This window comes from Nyctereutes procyonoides, unplaced genomic scaffold (assembly GCF_905146905.1).
Source record: "Nyctereutes procyonoides isolate TBG_1078 unplaced genomic scaffold, NYPRO_anot_genome, whole genome shotgun sequence".
Classification (NCBI taxonomy): Eukaryota; Metazoa; Chordata; class Mammalia; order Carnivora; family Canidae; genus Nyctereutes; species Nyctereutes procyonoides.
In genome coordinates, this window is record NW_026575024.1 from 39,437,687 (window position 1) to 39,456,665 (window position 18,979).

At 35.5% G+C, this 18,979-nt stretch overlaps 1 protein-coding gene and 1 pseudogene across 1 annotated transcript in view; one reads left to right on the plus strand and one right to left on the minus strand.

Moving 5' to 3' along the window:
- Positions 1–18,979, plus strand: part of MACROD2 (mono-ADP ribosylhydrolase 2) — a 1,896,077-nt gene that overhangs the window by 162,520 nt on the left and 1,714,578 nt on the right. The window lies entirely within an intron of this gene.
- Positions 5,383–5,895, minus strand: LOC129522853 (zinc finger matrin-type protein 5-like; annotated as a pseudogene).

Genomic DNA, 18,979 nt, shown 5'->3' on the forward strand with positions numbered 1-18,979 from the left:
TAACAAATCTTGGTTTTTATTTATTTATTTTTTGTTTTTATTTTTTATCTTGTTTATTTGTTGTTTTTTAGAGAGAGCATGAGCAGGGTGGGGAGAGGCAGAGGAAGAGGGAGAGAGAGAATCTTAAACAGGTTCGACACTTCGTAGAGCTGGATGTGGGGCACTTAGTGTAGAGCTGGATGTGGGGCTTGATCTCTCAATCCTGAGATCATGACCTGAGCTGAAATCAAGAGTTAGACGCTTAACTGACTGAGCCACTCAGGCACCTCAACAGATCTTGGTTTTTAAATACCATTCTCCATTGAAAGGAACCAGAGATCTTTGGAGAAGTGGTACATTCTAGAGTTGGAGTAGAGAAAGTATATATATATTCCTGGAACTTGTGGGGGGTAAGGAATAGTCAAAAGAACACAAGAGCCAATGTGAAGAAGTTCCTAATACCCAAAGCTGGAACAATTTGAGGAACAAAATAGTGATAAGTATCAGAGTATAACTCATAGATTAAACTAAATATCCATACTAATCTACATAGATAATTGAAGAAATGAAGAAAGAACACTTTTTCCTTACAAAGAATTCCAATTAATATATGTCGAAGGAATGAAGGAAATATAACACCATGATTAGACAAGTACCACAGTAATAACTTGTAGGCAAGATCCACCAAAGAATGGACAAAATCAGTCAGTGAATGTTTGTGAAGAAACAGGATGTTTACAGTCTCAGAGTCCCAAGATCTTTATCAATAATGGGGGAGAAAATAGTAATGTTACTGTGGAGAAACCGAGTGGATAATCAGCTTAACCAAGTGATGAAGGTTAACACAATCTGCGAAGACGTGGGGTACTAATGTCATGTACCCCTGCTGTGATACAGTGAGAAGGATGCAATATTAGTTTTGTGGTGATTTTGCCAAAAATATTATAATGTCAGTCTAATCCTGAAAAAAACATCAAGCCAAAATGAAAAGATATTCTATAAAAAAAAAGACTAGTTATCATAAAAATGTCCTGGTCAGAAAGATGAAGACTATGGAATAGTCATAGTTTGGAGGAAACTGAAGAGAAACAATAGATGTAGTGTGGGATCCTATATTGAATGCTAGAATAGAAAAAGGACATTAGGGGGAAAAAACTGTTAAAATTTTAATAAGGTCTAGTCAGTAAAATTGTACCAGTGTTAAATTCCTTGATTTGATAATCGTACTATGGTTATGTAAGTTAACATTAGGGGAAGATGGGTATGAAGGATACATGAACTCTCTGTATGAATTTTGAAACACTGTAAATCTAAACTTGTTTCAAAATTAAAAATATTAGAAACTCAACAATAACCATTTTTCCTCCCTTTTGTGGTTGTTTGGCCCAGCTGGACATTTTCGTTATTTATAACTGTAGTCAGAGGTCTACTTGGCTGGGATTTTTTGGAGAGTTGACTCGGATGTAGAGATAGCTGCTGGGCCTCTCTTCTTCCTGTAGTTTCAGGGCTTCTCCAGTAATTTCCTCTCTCTACCAAGTAGACTGTACTTCTTATATAATGGCTCCAAACTCCAAGAATGCAAGAACAGAAGCTACAAAATATTAACATCTCAAATCCCAAAACATCCCTTCTTCCATATTCAATGCCAAAATAGAGGCCAGCCAAAACCAAAGTCATTGAGGAATGACTTTTACCTCTTGATGAGAGAGTGGCTTGTGCATATAAAAGGGAAGGAGATTAAGTACTACTGACATGGCCCCTTTTTGGGTTCCCCTAGAGATGATTAGCAGATGTCTGACTCTGGCTTATGAAGCTCTGATTCAGCCTAGCTGAGGGCAGTGCCCAGTAACTCATAAATGGAGAGAAACTTCAAGACTGGCTTGACAGTGGTGCTACAAAAACCAAAAACCAAAAACCAAAAAGACCAAGACAAAAAACCAGTACTAAGACTGCTACAGAGTCTTTTTCAGGAAAGAAAATTTGCATTTGAGTTTCTTAAAACATTTTCTTCTTCTTTTTAATGGGTTTTAATACTTGAAACAACTACAAAATATCTCTAGAATCCAAATTTTGCTTTTTTGGCAGGATCATACCTAAACCATTCTGATTAGATGCAAATCTACTCTATTTTAAATATGTGTATGAAGGGCAGTTGTCTTGCATCACATATTCCAACAATTAGCAACCTATAAGTTTAAAAAGTCCGTTGAAGTCCTTTATCTAAATCTCCTAGACTCAGATTTTCCTTCCATTTTGTTTGTCCCATTCTTGGTGGAACAGTAGCTCAATTTACTTTGTCCAGTGTACCCTTGGAACAATGTGAGAACTAGGGGTATTGATCTCCTGTAGAGTCAAAAATATGCATGTAACTTTTGATTCCTTAAAAACTTTAATACTAATATTCTACTGTTGACTGGAGCCTTACAAATAACATCAATAGTTGACTGACACATTTTTTTCTATGTTATATGTATTCTTATCATAAAGTAAGCTAGAGGAAAGAAAATGTTAGGAAAATCATAAGGAAGAGAAAATACATTTACAATACTATAGTGTATTTTTCAAAAAAGTTCATGTACAAGTGGAACTATGAAATTCAAAACTGTGTTGTTGAAGGGTCACCTGTACCTGCAAAAAAAACCATGCCTAAGTGAGCACATATTGAACCTGCCAGAAATGTATTTTTTTTTCCTCTTCTAGAATTGTAACTACATATATAGCACCTGTTTTAAGGGTTTTACAGTGATCCTTACAATGACCAAATTAGGCATTAATATTATTTACATTTATACATGAGGAAATTAAGAAACTAACATAGCTTATCCTTATATGCCTTCTCATGTTGCTTGGCTTGAGTCTGAGTTTTTGTCCATTACACTTTGCTATGCTTATTAGCACGACTAGTTTCTATTCCTGACAGAAGTGTCTTCAAATTCTGTTTTTAATTTTGTATCCTGCAACTTTACTGTTCATTGGTTAGATCTAACAGTTCTTTGTTTGAGTCCTTAGGATTTGTATATATAAAATCATGTCATCTGTAAATAGAGACCATTTTAGTTCTTCCTTTCCGATTCTGATACTGTTTCTTTATCTTACCTGATTGCTCTGGCTAGACTTCTAGTACTGTATTGAATAGGAGTTGTGAGGTTGGGGCACTCTTATCTTGTTCCTGATCTTAGAGGAAAATCAACCATTGAATATGTTCTTCAATATGTTAGTTTTGGGCTTGCCACATGTGGCCTTTATTATTGAGATATGTTCATCCTATGACAGTTAAAGAATTTTTATCATGAATGGATGGTGATTTTTGTCAGATGCTTTTTCTGCATCTATTGAGATGATCATATGATTCTTTCATTCTGTTTATGTGATATATTACTTTGATTGATTTGCATAAGTTAACCATCCTTGCATCCCTGAAATAAATACCACTTGATCATGGCAAATTATCTTTTTTTTTCCTTTTTCTTTTCTTTTCTTTATTTTTTTTTTAAATAAGCTGTATGCCCAGTGTAGGGCTTGAACTCATGATCCCACAATTGAGTCACATATTTTATTGATTGAGCTGGTCAGGTGCCATGCAAATGACCCTTTTAATGTGCTCCCAAATTTGGGTTGCTAGTATTCTATTGAGAATTTTCATATCTGTATTCATTAGGGATTTTGGCTTATAGTTTCTGTTAGTGTTAGTATCAGGATAATGTTAGCCTTAAAATATGAGTTTGGAAATACTTCCTTCTGTTCGATTTTTTTTAACAGTTTGAGGATAGTTGTTAATTCTTCTTTAAATGTTTGTTACAATTCACCAATGAAGCCATCTTGTCCTGGGCTTCACTTTGTTGGAAGAATTTTGATTACTGATTCAGTCTCTACACTAGTATTGGTCTATTCAGATTTTCAATTTAGTCCTGATTCAGCTGTAGTATGTTGGAAATTCTTCTAGATTGTCCAGTTTGTTGATATATAGCTGTTCATAGTAGCTATGGTATATAGCTGTTCATAGTAGAATTTCTGTGGTATCCATTGTAAAGTTTTCTTTTCCATTTTTTGCTTTGTTAATTCAGGTCCTTTTCTTCTTCATTAGCCTAAGAGTTTGTCAGTTTTATTTAACTTTTCAGACTCAACTCTTAATTTGGTTAACCTTTTCTATAGTTTTTCTGTTTTCAATTTCATTTGTTTCAGATGTAATCTCTGTTTTTTCCTTTCTTCTGCTAATGTTGGGCTGTTTATTCTTTTTCTAGTTCCTTAAAGTGTAGAGTTAGGTTCTTTATTTGGGATGTTTGTTGCCTGTTTCTTGTAGGTGTTTATTGCTATGGACTTCCCTCTTAAAGCTGTTTTTGATGCATCCCATAAATTCTGGTATTTGTGGTTTCCATTTTCGTGTGTCTAAAAAAACTTTTCTGTTTGTTCTTTAATTTCTTCTCTGATTTATTGATTGCACAAGAGAGTATTATTTAATTGCCACATGTTTGTGAATTTTCTGTTTTTCCTTTTTTTGTAGTTTAGGTTTAATGCCATTGTGGTCAGAGATACTTGTAAGGATTTCAGTCCTCTTGAACTTGGTAAGACTTATTTTGTAGCCTAACATATGGTCTGTCCTAGTAAATGTTCCATGGGTCCTTGAGAAGAATGTGTATTCTGTTGGATAGAATGTTTTGTACATATCTGTTAGGTTCATTTGGCCTATAGTGTTGTTCAAGTTCACGGTTTCCTTATTGATTTTCTGGATAATTTATCCATTGTCAACAATGGGGTGTTAAAGTGACTGTTACTGTATTACTGTTTATTTCTTCTTTTAGTTCTGTTTTGCTTTATATATTTTAGATGCTCCAATATTGCCACATAAATAAAGTTGTTATATATCCTCTTGATGTACTGACACTTTTCTCAGTATATTATGACCTTTTTTGTCTCCTTTTACCATTTTTAGTTTGAAGTCCATTTTGTTTAATATAAATATGGCTATCCCTGCTTTTTTTGTTTACCATTTGCTTGAAATGTGTTTTTACATCCTTTCACTGTCAGTCTATGTGTCGTCGTCGTCTTCTTCTTCTTCTTCTTCTTCTTCTTCTTCCTTCTTCCTTCTTCTTCCTTCTTCTTCCTTCTTCTTCCTTCTTCTTCTTCCTTTTTTGGTGATAGACTTTCTTTATAAATATCCAGAAGGAAGTTTTTTCACCTATCTTCTCGAGATGTCCCAAGAGGAAGAGAGGATGAAGCTTTCTGGAGCAGAGCTAGGATCTGGGGCTTCATTCAAGCCAGGCCCGGCATGTGGTTTCAGGGCTCCATGGGGGGAGGGCAGCAGGTGGGGGAGAGGGAGCCCATGGAATCCCCAGTATGAGCCCTTATCTTTATTGTCACTGACACAAACCTGACCAGATGGGGGTCAAAGTGGGGATAAAGGTCTCAGCCCCACTGGACACTGGGCTGCAGGGGCCACCCCCTGGGTGAGGGTGCCCACAGGGATAAAGGCAGCTCCTGTACTGGTGGCCAGCCTATGGGGTACTGGAAGATGGTGCTTCTCATAGGTTCGACCCTGCTGCTCAGAGCTGAGCTCAGCCACTTGGCTCTCTTTTCTAACCAGTCTTCTAGATGGCCCTCAGGGAGTTTGACAACATCTAGTGGGCACTCCTTGGCCTGCCTCTCCTCCTCCACCTGGATACTCAGTTCCTGCAGGTCCCTCTCTGACATGTGGGAAAATCTGCAGTTAGAGCCAAAGTCACACTGGCCTGTCAGTAGAAACCTCCTGCAGGGCTGCTTGTTCTGTTCATCTAGCAAGATGGCAACTGCATCTCGAAATATGTCATACCAGACCTTCTTGGCCTTGAGGTGTTATAGCCCATTTAGGTGCTTCTTGTGGTTGTGGAGGTTGTCCTGGAAGGAGCAGTTGCAGTAGTCACAAAATTAATGCTTCCCCATGGCCACTTACACCAGGTGCTGCAGCTGCCTGGTTCCACAGGGCCCGATGGCTCGAGCTCCTCCTCCTTCTGCCTATGTGTGTCTTTAAGCCTAAAGTGATTCTCTTGTAGTTGACATATTGTGCTATCTTGTTTTTCTTACCCATTACACCATTTTTTGTCCTTTTTTTGGAGAATTTAATACATTTACAGTTTATATAATTATGTATAGCTAAGAAGTTACTATTCCTATTTTGTTAATTTTTTCTTCTTTTCTTTTTTCTTTTTTTTTTTTTGTAAATATGTTGTTCCTTGTTCTTATCCTACTGTTTCGTGTGTTTGTCTTTTGGTATCATACTAATGGCTTATAGAACTCACTTATTCATTTTTTTTTTGTATAATTACTACAGGATTTTCCCTTGTCATTATCATGAGGCTTATATAAAATATGTTCAAGTTATTATACCCTTCTTTAATAACAACTTAATTTTTTGTAAATATTTTATTTATTTATTTGAGCAAGAGAGACATGGAGCACTAGAGAGCACAAGTACAAGCAAAGGAGAAGGGCAGAAGGAGAGGGAGAAGTAGGCTTCCTCCTGAACAGGAAGCCCAATGTGGAGCTCAATCCCAGGACCCCAGGATTGTGACCTGAGCCACCCAGGTGCCCTGATAACAATTTAATTTTGATAGGATCAATAAACTTTACAATTTTACTTTTCTTCCTCCTTACATTTTAGGTTATTGCTGTTACAATTTACATGTTGTATATATTGTGTAACTATACCAGATGATGGTCATTTTTGTTACTTCTACTTTTTTTAACTTTTAGAGTTCTAAGTAAATTATGCATTACTGTTACCATATTGCAGAATCTAACCATGAATGTATATTTACCATTATCAGTGAGATTTACACTACTTTTTAGTGTTTTTATGATGTTAACTAGCATTTTTTCAGCTCCACTTTAGAGTTCTACTTCAAAGAACTGCTGTTAGCATTTCCTGTAAGGCAGGTCTGGTGATAAGGAACTAAATGCCACTGTATATAGGGCTGTTGAATGGCTGTGCAGCTTTAACAGGAGGTCTGGTTAGGTTGACAGGCTGAAGGCTGTATTGAGTGATGAGCAGGACTACCAGTTAGATACTCTGCCCAAGTGTAATGGGGGAAGCAGCTCTAAAGCTGGTAAAACTCTTTTTTGTCTTAACTCCAACTGACTCACACCACAAGTTCCCTGACTGAACAGGCCACTGGGTTTTCTCTGCCAGCCCACCTTTGGCTCAAGTGCCACTATGCCACACAACTTCTAGGAGTTGTCATCAGCCCTTCTGGTCATATGGGGTCAAAAGACACTCTCCACAGCAGGTGGGACAATTTAACAGCTCCCTTGCCTGAGAGGCATCAAGCTACTCTCAGTTTTCCAAACAGGTGCTAGTTGGGGGCTGGGAACCACCCTTTGCCTTGGCTATAAATTAACTACCAGCCTATTTATATTATACCATGGGGATGCTCCATGCCTCGAACTGGCTTTGCTGTGGGGTAGTCAGCTCTGCTGGCCTACCTCTCAGCTTGAGCACTGCTGGGCCACACTGCTTCTGGTTGTCACCAGTCCTTCTGGTCAGATACCACTGGAAGACTATTCTGGTTTCTTTTCTTTGAATCAAATTAGAAATTTAATTTCTGCTTTTTTAGACGTACTGATTATTATAGGACAGGTAAACAGCAGTCCTAGTGAGTAAAAAACAAGAGAGTTGGCTGCTTATTATAACTGAATTCTTGCCACTTGAATCAGAACATATGATCCCCACAGGTTTAATGCAGAGAGTGTATTTTGGAAGACAAATTTCTGGTTCATTATGGAAATACTTTTGGATACATTCCAGGTTTACTCTTGCTGGTATTCTATTTTGAGAGCATTGGGCTATAACTCCCAAACTGGCCACTTGGTTAAACTGGAATTTATTATTCAGTGGTATGATAAAAAATACAACTGCTAAGGGTTTCATCTGCTTTTATTTCTTTGTTTCAGTTTTAAGAAATATGTATATTTAATATATAATAATTATAAACATATATAAATATTATATTAATATAAATGTATAATGTATATAGGTTATTAAAATTGCCTGAGGTATTATTCAGGCTCTTGATTATCTCCTTTCAATCTAAAAATAATTATGAAGTAATAAAACTGCCATAGAAAAGTAAATGTTGAAGTAATTAATATTTCATTATTTCCCTTTGTTTATTGTTATTTTCCTGTTTATGCTGGCTTGAAATTATACTGGCGCACATATGAATGTGGAGATTAGTGACAGTAGATGTGCCACTTTAATTTCTGCTGCATCTTAAAGGAGTAATGATAAATTGCTTGAATATCAGAGATTATGCATAGAATTCGCAGTATAAATCAAGTGGTCAATGTTATGTTAAAATTATTTCATATATTATGTGTACTGTAAAAGAGATTGGTAATTTTGTAGGGATATTGTGTTAATCATATTTGGCTTAGATGCAACACATTTCTCATCTGAAAATTTATAGAGAATGACTATTTTTCTTTTATTCTGTAATTTTTGTTAATTTATTTAATTTGTTCTGCCATTTCTCAATTATTTGATTATTAAGGTAAAGAAAATGATGAAACTTTTTGTTAGGTTCTCATTACTTTGCTTTTCTTCATATTTTTAAAAATTGTGATATAATATACCTAATCCAAAATTTACCCTTTTAAAGTATACACTTCAGTAGATTTTAGTATATCTACAATATTGTGCAAGTATTATCACTGTATAATTCCAGGACATTTTTATCACCTGAAGAGAAATCTTGCACCTTTTACCTGTGTCTTCCCATTCCTCATTTCCCAACTCTTAGCAACCACTAATCTCTCTGTCTCCATGGATTTGCTTATTCTGAACATTTCACATACATAGAATTATACAATCTGCTGCGTTTTGTGTCTGGCTTCTTTTATTTAGCATACTGTTTTCAGGGTTCATCCACATTGTAGCATGTATTCATACTTTATCCCCCCCAGTTTTATTGAGATATAACTAATATATAATTTTCTATTTACGGTGTACAGCATAATGGTTTGCTATGTGTATGTATTGTGAAATGATTACCATGATACATTTAGTTAACATCTGTTACCACACAGAATTACAAATTTGTTTTCCTTGTGGTAAGGACTTTTAAGATCTATTCCCTTGCAACTATGCAATACAGTATTGTTAACTACAGATGCCATGTTGTACATTACATCCCCAGAACTTATTTATATTGTAACTAGAATTTTGTACCTTTTGGCCACCTTTAGTCATTCCCTATCTCTTTTCTTCTTATGGCCAAATAACACTCTACTGTATGGATATACCAAAATTGTTTATCCATTCATCATTTGATGGGCACCTGTGTTGTTTCCACTTTTTGGCTATTATGAATAATTCTTCCAAGACCATTTATGTGCAAGTTTTTGCATGAATATGTTTTTGATTCTCTTGGTTCTGGAAGTGGTGAAGTTGTACAAATTTATGAATATACTGTAAACCACTAAAATATTAAAAGGACGAATTTTGTGGTATGTGAATTGTAGCTCATTTTGAAAATATGAAGAAAGCAAAAAATCAGTACTTAGTAAAAACTTTCCTCACTTTTATTCTACTTTGGTAATAGCATAGTCGAGAAATGACAAAAATAAAAAATTTATTAACAAAATAAATTAGTAAAAATTAGAGAAAGCAAAGAAAGTAGTGAAATTGCTCTGTTGTTTGGTAACTCTGTTTAACTTTGTGAGGAATGGCCAACCTGTTTTCCACTGTAGTTACAAAATTTGACATTCCCACCAGCAATGTTTGAAGGTTCTGCTTTTTCCACATCCTTGCCAACACTTATAATTTTGCATTTTTATAAAAAACTAAAGCCATCTTTTGAAGTGGTATGTCATTGTGGCTTTGAGTAGCATTTCCCAAGTGACTAAGGATGATGAACATCTTTTCGTGTGCTTACTAGCAATCAGTGTATCTTTGGAGAAATGTCTATTTAGATATTTTTTAGAATGTCTTTAGAATATCCTTTTTTTCAAATTTGTTGAGGTATAATTGAGAAATGAAATTGTCAGAATAGCCAAATAACCTGTGTTTACTTTTTTAAAAAGCCTTTATTTATTTATTTATTTATTTATTTATTTATTTATGACAGTGTGAGAGCCAGGGTGGGTTGGGGGGCCAGGAGGAGAAGGAGAGAAACCCAAATAGACTCCACTCCAACTGTGGAGCCTGACATGGCTTCCATCTCAGGACCCTGAGATTATGACTTGAGCTGAAATCAAGAGTCAGACACTCAACCAATTGAGCCACCCAGGTGCCCCAACCTAAATGTTTATTAATGGATGAATGGATAAAGAAAATGTGTGTTATATATTAAACATATAAAAGGTAATATATAAAAAATAGGATAAAATGTAAATATGTATAATAAATGGGATAAAAATATTTATATTTTATATATGTGTGTATATAAAGAAGATACATATACATATATTATAAATGGAATATGACTCAACTTTAAAAAAAGAGGGAAATTCTGCCATTTGTGACAACATGGATCAACCTGGAGGGGATGGTAAGTGAAGTAAGCCAGACAGAGAAAGATAAACACTGCATAGTATCACTTATATGTGAAAACTTTATATAAAAAAAAAGTCATAGAAACAGAAAGTGGAATGTAGGTTGTCATTGGTGGCTGGTGGGCAGAGAAAATTGGGAGAATCTGGTAAAAAGTATAAACTTTCAGTTATAAGATAAATAAGATCTGGGAATCTAATGTATACTTGGTGACTGTAGTTGATAATACTGTATTGTATAATCAAAATTTTATAGGATTGAACTTTAAGGGTTTTTACACACAAAAAGATAAACATATGAGGTGATGAGTATGTTAAACACAATGGTGGGACTCTTTTCAGAATGTATACATATATCAGCTTGTACAATTCAGATCCCTTGCCCATTTTAAAATTAGCTTATTTGTTTTTGTTTTTGATATTGAGTTGTAGCAGTTCCTTATATATTTTGGATGTTAACCCCTTAGTAAAATTTTCTTTCATTCCATGAAAAGATTGACTTTTCATTTTGTTGATGATTTCCTTTTCTGTGCAAAATCTCTTAAGTTTGGTAGTCCCACCTTTTAACTTTTCTGTTGTTCACTATTTATTGCATCTCCCTGGAGTATCAGTTCCATGAGTGTGGGTATCTTGTGTATCTATATGCAGTATTTGTAATTGTGCGACACATAATAGTTGCTCAATAATAGCTTGTTGAGTGAATTGAATGCATTGTTGTACAGGGATGGGACATAGCATTTTTATCTCTTTTATGATAGATATTTCTTGAGTCATGGCTTGATTTGGTACCTAGAAATCACAAAACTGTCAATTAAAAGATCTACCTTAACTGGAAAAGAAGTATTTCATTCTCTGTGAGTTTTTTACATGTTCTGAACCGTTCTCAGATGTTAAAATATCCTCTGTTCATATTCTGCAGAATTCTGTGTAATAGACTTTATTAGAAAGTGGCTCATTTCTTCTCAGTCTGTTCCTGGAAAAGAAAGTCAAACTCAGTCCCAAAGGAGTGGTATAATTGGTTGCTGTACATCTGAACTTGGATGAAATATTAATTTAGTTATGGATATGACCAACAATTTAATTCAAGCAGTATTTAATGGGTACCTGTGTAGAAGGTACTGCTAGATGCTGGGGATAGAAATGTTGATAATGTCATTAGAGGAAGTACATATATGTATATAGATATGTTTTTTTTATTTTGTAAGATTATAAAAATAAAATCAAGACAATTTAAAATACAAAGCTCTACAGCATAATAATTCAAAGAATTGATTTTAAGGTCAGAATCCTGGGTTCAAATTCCAACTCAGGTGCTTGCTAGCTCTAGAGACTCAGGTGAACTAGTATTTTTAAGCTTCAGTTGCTTTTCTTTTTTTTTTAATTTTTTTTTTTATTTATTATAGTCTTACAGAGAGAGAGAGAGAGAGGCAGAGACATAGGCAGAGGGAGAAGCAGGCTCCATGCACCAGGAGCCCGACGTGGGATTCGATCCCGGGTCTCCAGGATCGCGCCCTGGGCCAAAGGCAGGCGCCAAACCGCTGCGCCACCCAGGGTTCCCTTCAGTTGCTTTTCTAAGTGATGATAATATTGCTTACCTCCCAGGGTTTTTGTGAAGATTTAATGAGAAAATGTCTATAAAACTCCTTTGCACCTACATAGTAAATATTTATTATGCTATAACATATATGAACTAGAGTTTTGAAACTTGTGTTTTTCAAGATTTTTTCCCATAACTGCCTGACTTGGCTGACTTGCTATTGGAATGTCTCCCACCTCACTGGCAAGCCCAGCACATAGTAACATACAGTGCCTTTACCAGCTTTTCTCCCCCACAGCATATAGCTCTATTTCTGATCTTTCTGATGCCCAGCCTAGTGGGGCTTGCTAGCTATATTCTGACAGATGTTTTCAATGCTGACTGCTTTATTGGATCCATAGGGGTTGTTACCAGATTATTTATAATCCACATCTTCCTAGGTTCTTTGGGGAATTAAAGTAGGCATGAGAAGAAAACATTCCCCAGTCAAATAGACCTGTATAAAATTAGTCTTCAGTCAGATTAATATGAATTTTTACTTTTGCTTATTCCATCAAAAGTTTTGCCATTCTCTTAGTGATTAAAAGATGTGGTAAATGTGTCTGTGTTTTTAACTGACTATATTACACCTTAAGGAATACAATGTAAATTGACTATATAAAATAGAAAATTTGATAGAGATTTCATGAAGTTGGATTAAATGATCCTGTAGAATTTATTGAATCATATGTAATGCCACCAACAAAGAATTCAGCAGTTGACAATTGAAGCAGAGAAAATTGATGAAAGTAATGCCATTAAATTCTTCAGTAGAGACTAGAATGGCAAAGGATTAAGAGATTATTTGGAAAACTGATGAAACCCTGGAATATTTCTCTTAGGTGACATTTATTACTGCCTTTTATGAATTAAATGTGAATTGACAGCTGTTATATCACAGTATTATGAAGTAATTTTAGGAAAATCAACAAAAACCTTTAAGTAGTTTATTCTTTGATCAAAAAATTATCATAGTTAAAATCATAACTAAATTTTGTTAAATGTAACATAAAGACAGCTTACTTTTATACTTATCCAAATTCCTTTTTCAGATGGAATCTTGCTGTAAGTGGATTCAAGTGAACTTTGTAAGGACCAACTAGTCATAAAGCATCACTCTTTACTACCCATTCTTTCTTTCCCTATGATCTTTTCTACCTAGGGACACTTCAGTTAGGATCTCTCTGGTTCTGATGACTGAATTAAAGCAAATGCCCATCATTTATTTTCCATATCCCATGAACCAGCCTTCAGCTGGTCTGAATCCATCATGTGATATAAAGGATCTAAGAAGTTCAGATCCAGACTGTGGTACTTAGCACAAAGCTAAGATGGTGGTAATTAATCAAATTAGGTAGCTCATTTTATGGAATAAACTTGAAAGGTAGAATAAAACCAGATCATGAAAGAAATATTGGTCTAAAGGAAATGAACTTTATCCTACAGGTTAGTGTTTCTCAAATTGTGGTACATAGACCATTTACATTAATATCACTTGTGATATATGTTAAAAACTCTAATTTTTGCTCCCCATCAATGGATTAGAATTTCTGGGGCTAACTCTGGGAATATACATTTAAAAGATATTTTTATGTGATTCTTTTTTTAAAAGAAATTTTAGAGCCTGCACTTGCAAGCACTTGCACAGGCATGCACATGAATGGGGGGGAAGGGCAGAGGGAGTGACACCCCACTGAGCATAGAGCCTGTTGCTGGGCTTGATCTCAGGACCCATAATATCATGGCCTGAGCAGAAACCAAGGCTTGGTTGCTTAAATGCCGGAGCCACCCAGGCACCCCTCTTTGTATGACTCATATACACTATTATTTTAGAGCCCTTGATAAGCACAAATAATTTGAAGAATTGTTCCCTGCATTTTTCTTTTTTAAAATTAAGTGCTTCCAATGGTATATTAGAAAACCTTTGTTACAGTCTAAGAACTTTGAAGTAAAGTCCTATTTACCTGTAATTAGAGTTTCATTAATTGTTTGATACTATTTCTAAGCTTGCTATAAAGACAAATGAATATGGTTCATATGTTAACTCTGTATGTGGAATAGTTTAAAATAGCCTAACACTTATTTCCATGCTTTTTGTTATAAAAATAATTTTTCTTCGAAAGTGTTATCTAAATCTTTTCAGTTTTTTCACATGGAGACCCCTGCTGTTATGCAACATTGAAATAACAACATTGTTTTTCACCCATTAAAATACCACTGCAAGATATTGTGAATCGGCTCATTTGCCTTGCCTTTTTTTTTTTTTAACAAATAAGGCAGTGTTTTGAGTTATGCCAGATGTACAAATGAGAGATTTGAGTGCACTTGTAGAATATAAATTGAAATGCTAATGAGATTCTGACAGGCAGAGAAAACAACACAGCCTACATTTTCATCTGTTTTATTAAAGTCATTATTTAACTGGAAAAACACATTATTTAGAGCTATTTATTTATGTGGCATTTGTAATTCAGCTCTTAAATTTTATCCAATTAAAGTGCTTCTCATTCCATTTTCACTTAATGTGGTAGATTGTTTTGGGCATTCATCTTTTGCTCTGTTTCATTCAGTTGTAGAGTGGCAGTAACTCAATTGAATGAATGCATCTTTCTCTTTTCTGTTTTTTTTTTCCTAATGCTTACATGTGCTGCTTCATGCTGTGGTGCTACATTGACATCTTTATTTTTTATTCACAGTAATTCCATCGAAATTTCATGGTTGATTGTCACACAAGATTTTTTATGGTTGTTTTATGCTTTGGTTATTTCATTAGTATTAATAGATTGTGAAAGTAAGGAAAATAATACTGTTCAACAAAATCAAACTTTTGAGAAGGTAAATTGATCTTAGAGATGATTGAACAGAGGACACTAACCCTTAAAAGTACTTATTTCCACAAAGATATCCAATGCCTTATGAGAAATATTTCTAATTTTTAAAATTTTTAATTATTATCTATTTGCACAATTTTTTCAATCATTTGTTTTTTAATTGTTTTTGTGTTTTTTGAGATTTATTCAAATGTCTCTATTTTGAACATTGACTTAAAGCAGGTTTTAGATTTCTTTTACTTATGTTTATCACCTTGCCTCTCAAATGAGAGTAAAATTAGAGTATTTGTGGTTATAGAGGTTTAAAATTTCATGTACATATACAAAGTACATTTGGAGGAAGAAGTACTGCAGAATTTCAAAGGCTAGTGTGAGTCTGGTTGAGGTCAAGCTCATGTTGGAATGCAGACATTATGGGAGGGTCTAGAAGACAATGTGTCTCCTTGAGAAGGCAACCGCTAGGAAGAGAGAGAAATATGTGAGTCCAGAATCATATAGATATCATCACAAATGTCAGATCTTCTTTTTATTGTATTTTACAACAGGTTTGGAGATTCTTCTATTGTTAGAATGCTTCAGTTATTTCAAACTGTCTATGATGCTTTTATGAAAATCTGTGGTAAAACAAGCTCTATTAGCATAAAAACCATTTCAGTAAATGTTCAATGACTAAAGTCTCTATATTAACTGGAATTTGAACTAATGACTGTCAGTTCCCAGACATTTACACAAAGATTCTCTCAAGGGTCCTCCATTAAGCAGCATTAGGGACTTTCATACACAGAACTGTTTCTTTATATCTGAAAGTTTGTAAGAGGGAGACTCCTGAAGGTCAGTGAACCGAGAGTCTGAGACAGCTCTGGTTCAGACTATAGCACACATGAACTTTGTGAACCTAGATGCGCCACTTGTGTATGCTCAGATTCTTTACCTGCAAAGTGAAGAGGTTGGTGGTGACCTTGAAGAGTGCTACTAGCTCTGTAACTGATTTTGTGATTCTTTTTTTCCTGCCATTCCCCTTCCCAGACTCGTCATTGTCTTATTTACATAGTTGCATTTCTAATTATGATTCTTTTACTGACCCTCAAGAAGCCAGAGCACATAACATTTAAATGATAATTAGGTTTATCACATCTACATACCTTCTTAATATGGTGTCCAGAATTATTTTTGAAGATATATATTTGGGGTGAAATTCCTAATTAGTATTCAGGATACCTATAGAAAATAGCTTTTGTAGGTACAGTTAACTTTTGATTATTTATATTAATGTGGGATAAGATGCCTAACTGAAATGTACAGGAAGACTTCATGCCTCATTTCATCTTTAAATTTGTCTGTCTTTGTAAGGAGTGTTTGAATGGACTAGTTTGAGTTTCATCTTCAGCCTGGGCAGAAAACTGCCTTAAGCATCTTTATGTAGCTTTATTTTTTTACCCATTGTCCCACTTTGCTAAAGGAAAAAAAAAGGATTCATTTCTGAACCATAGGAATTAACCTTATTTTATCCATTTCCCCCACTCTGTTCAGTGTTACATTATACTCCTGCTCATGCCATCCTCATCTAAGTGTCCATCTCTGTGCACAGTATTTCATAAACATATCCCAGCTTTTGTGCCTTTACTTATGTTCTTATCCTTTTTTTTTCTTTACTCCTGTGGCCCTCAAACATGCTTTTGACTAAATCCTATTCTTCTTGTAAAGCCTAGTCTTCCAGTCCTTTATATTTTTCCTAAACACATGAGCCTTATTGTCTAACAGATTGATTCTAGATTCTGGTCCTACAATTTGATGACTCTCTGATCCTGAGAAAAGTACCATAGTCCCTCTGATCCTCAGTCTTCTCATCTGAAAAATATGAATATCCAAATCTCAGGATTGTTTTAAATTTTAAATAGTATATATTTCTGATATTTGATAAATATTCAGGTAGTAATAGCATATATCAGTGATTGAAAAGAGACAAAACCCCTGTCCTCATAGAATTTACATTCTGGTAGGGATAGATAGGTAAATTAAGAACAAAATACATAGTATCAGAAGTGGTACAGAGAGGAAGGGTGGAGAATGCAGAAAGTGAAGGAAGAGTGAGGTTTCAGTTTTAAATAGGGTAGTTTGAAAAGGGCTTACTGAGAAGATGGCATTTGAGCAGGGACTGAAAAGAGCCTGGGGATATTTGAAGAAAGATGATTCCAGGCAGAGGGAACTACAGGTGTCAAGTCTCTTATATGTATGGGTGAATGGCATGTTTGAAGAACAACAAATAGATCAGTTGGCTATTTCAGATTGAAACTAAGGCAGAGAGAACAAGGCCAGATCATGCAGGGTCATTTAGGTCAATTTTTGTAAGGACTTTGTTTCTAAATGAGATGGGGAATCATTGGAAAATTTTGAGGCAAGGAGTCATGTGATATTATTTTTTATAACTATTTTCTGGTTTCTGTATAGTTTTGGGGGAAGGAATAAATGCAGATATTGAGTAGGCTTTTGAATACATTGGGTGAGCTGTACAAACCAAATGTGTCTGACCTATAGTAGACATTCTGTAATTGATAATGCTTTCCCTCTGACTTCCCTGTACTGCTACCTCTAGCTAGAAGTTATTTCTTGTTCTTTGGAAGTCTCTATTAGGGCACACATCACTTTTTGGCCATTTTCCTTATTTATTCTGCTAGCCTAAACATTTCTTGAGGGCAATTTCTTGACTCAATTTTACTTATCTTTATATATATCCCATGGAGTCCAGTGCAGACATTATACAAATTATTATCAAAATATTTTGATAAGGGCAGCCCAGGTGGCTCAGTGGTTTAGCACCGCCTTCAGCCCAGGCCGTGATCCTGGAGACCCGGGATCCAGTCCCATGTCGGGCTCTCTGCATGGAGCCTGCTTCTCCCTCTGCCTGTGCCTGTGCCTCTCTCTCTCTCTCTCTCTCTCTCTCTCTCTCTCTGTCTCTCATAAATAAATAAATTAAATCTTTAAAAAATATTTTGATGAAATGAATAAACTTGTGAATATATCTGCATAGATTTGGAAAAACATACAGCAGAATATCTTGCTGGGGCATTGGCAAGACAGGTTGGTGAGAGTGACAAACCTATGGTAAACTCTGGAGTTTTTGGAGGCATAGGTATAGGAAAGAAGTATGCCCGATACACGTCAGTCTGATGTGAGATATGTGCAAAAAATGAGGCAGTAAATACTTTGGCTCCTCTCTTAAAGAGGGTTAGATGAGTAGCAGGTTGAAAGTATATTTGGGATCTGATAAGCAATAGCATCCAAGAGAAATGGTTAGTAAGTGTGGAGGACAGGGAAGTAATAGCTCAGGAAACACATGGTTGTTTATCTTAGGATATATTAGCAGGAATTATTTATTTTTAATAAGTAGGACATATGTGGGAAGAGACACTGATACTGCCTTGTGAGGGATGTCAGGACAGGTCCAGCTAGGCATGCTGTCTAGGGACCTCGACCATCTTCATTTGTGATTCATGCAGATGTGTAGCTTTGGGGTCTGATATGATATAGTGGAGTGTCTAAGAGTTGGAAAATGCAGGCAAAGGAGTCTCCTCATAGGAGGCCCTTGGAAATATAGATGAGCTGCTGGCTGACCTCTGGGGCATCTCTCTGTATAGCAAGTCCCTATCCTTCAGGGGAATTGAGATAGAATTGAAAATAACTAGACTGGGGGCTTAGGATGGTGCTGGATCCTTTTGGATTCTTGCTTCTACAAGTGGTTGAATACCCAGCTCAGAGTTGCTGAAACAAAAATGATCCTTGTTGATTCATCTAACTGAAAAATCCATATGGAGTTATTGCCAAGCAAACTTGATCCACCTGCTCAAATGATGTCACTGAGGACCTGACTTCTTTGTAGTTCTCTGTGTCCTGGCTTTCCCAGTCATCCTCATCTTTATAGCGTTCTCTTGTGGCACCTCCATTTGAAGTATTTTAAACACCATATCCTCAGTACAATCCTATCTGGTGGAAGACAGCCTGTCTTTCTTGGCTAGCTCATATGGAAGCTCCAGACTTTAGTCCATTTGGACTTAAGTCATGTGTCTATCCCTAG